This window comes from Pholcus phalangioides, unplaced genomic scaffold (assembly GCF_987345545.1).
Source record: "Pholcus phalangioides strain wild (caught in Gottingen) unplaced genomic scaffold, Ppha-v1.0 ptg000021l_1, whole genome shotgun sequence".
In the NCBI taxonomy this organism is placed as follows: domain Eukaryota; kingdom Metazoa; phylum Arthropoda; class Arachnida; order Araneae; family Pholcidae; genus Pholcus; species Pholcus phalangioides.
In genome coordinates, this window is record NW_028301614.1 from 2,630,964 (window position 1) to 2,632,299 (window position 1,336).

Below are 1,336 nucleotides of genomic sequence, written 5' to 3' on the forward strand. Positions count from 1 at the left end.
TATTGCATGTTTTTTCTATTCTTCAAAGTTGTTGGCAAATATATTTTTCAGAATTCTAATACTAATATTAAAATCAAAATTTCATAGAAAAATAAATTTAAATAAATTTATTTTATCAAAAATTCAAATAAATTTATTTTATCAAAAATTTAAATAAATTTATTTTATCAAAAATTTAAATAAATTTATTTTATCAAAAATTCCAATATAAACAATGCAATTAGACAGGCAAATTTTTAGATCAAGGAAGTCCGCAGAAAGGAGGTCATGACTAGTTCTCTTGAGTGTCAAGTCCGTAGGGTAAATATCTTTACGAAGGTTTTTAACAACTGGCTGTTGCGAAGATATATTTCGGAAAGAGAGAAACTGCCCCAGCGGGGAATCGAACCCACGTCCTTTCACTTTCCGGGTGAACGCCCTAGACCACTAGACTACAGAGGCGGAGAATCTCTCAATCTTTCCTTGGAGCTCGTGTACACTGAAAGGGACCGCACATGGACGGCCGGACCAGACTCAGGCCAAACTCAAAACTGCTGACGTTGTCACCAGATGGCGACTTATACAAGGATGACGTCACTCTCCACTACCAAACGAAGGTTTTTAACAACTGGTGTTGCGAAGATATATTTCGGAAAGAGAGAAAATTCAACAGCCCCTGCGGGGATTCGAACCCACGTCCTTTCACTTTCCGGGTTAAAAACCTTCGTATGGTTGCGGAGAGTGACGTCATCCTTGTACAAATATCTTTAATTCTTAAAGTTAACTTTTAATTCGAATTATTTTCTTTTATCAAACATACCGATAAAAGCAATGCTATTAGACAGACAAATTTTAAGGTCTAGGAAATCAGCAGAAAGAGGGTTGTGATTGGTTCTCTTGAGTGTCAAGTCCGTATCACCGCTTAATTCCAGAAAATTTTCAAAATGAAACACAATGAGATCATCGATATACCTAAAACCCATGATTTTGTGTTCAGCGAAAATATTAGTTTCATAAAAATGCAAAAAATTATTCGCAAAGGCGAAAAACAAGTGCCCATCGGTATACATACCCTTGATTTGTTTAAAGATATCAATGTCATTTATACAAGTAGTTCTCAAAGATGAAAAATTTTACCAAATTATTCCAAAATTTTTTTTTCCCGAGTGAATAATGTTCTTGTATTTTACATATAAACTCTCTCAAATATTTAAGATATTTTCATGAAGAATATTGGTGAACAAATTTTCAACTTGTATACAGGGTGATTATAAAAAAACTATCCCGACATATGGGCCCCTAACTATCATACCATTCACAGAAACTGAATGAAATTTTGGCATAAGGTATTTTGATG

The 1,336-nt window shown here is 33.8% G+C and overlaps 1 non-coding gene across 1 annotated transcript; it reads right to left on the reverse strand.

Moving 5' to 3' along the window:
- Positions 1 to 367: 367 nt before the first annotated feature.
- Positions 368 to 441, reverse strand: TRNAS-GGA (transfer RNA serine (anticodon GGA)). Its single transcript has one exon. It is a non-coding gene; the product is annotated as a tRNA-Ser (tRNA).
- Positions 442 to 1,336: the final 895 nt, after the last annotated feature.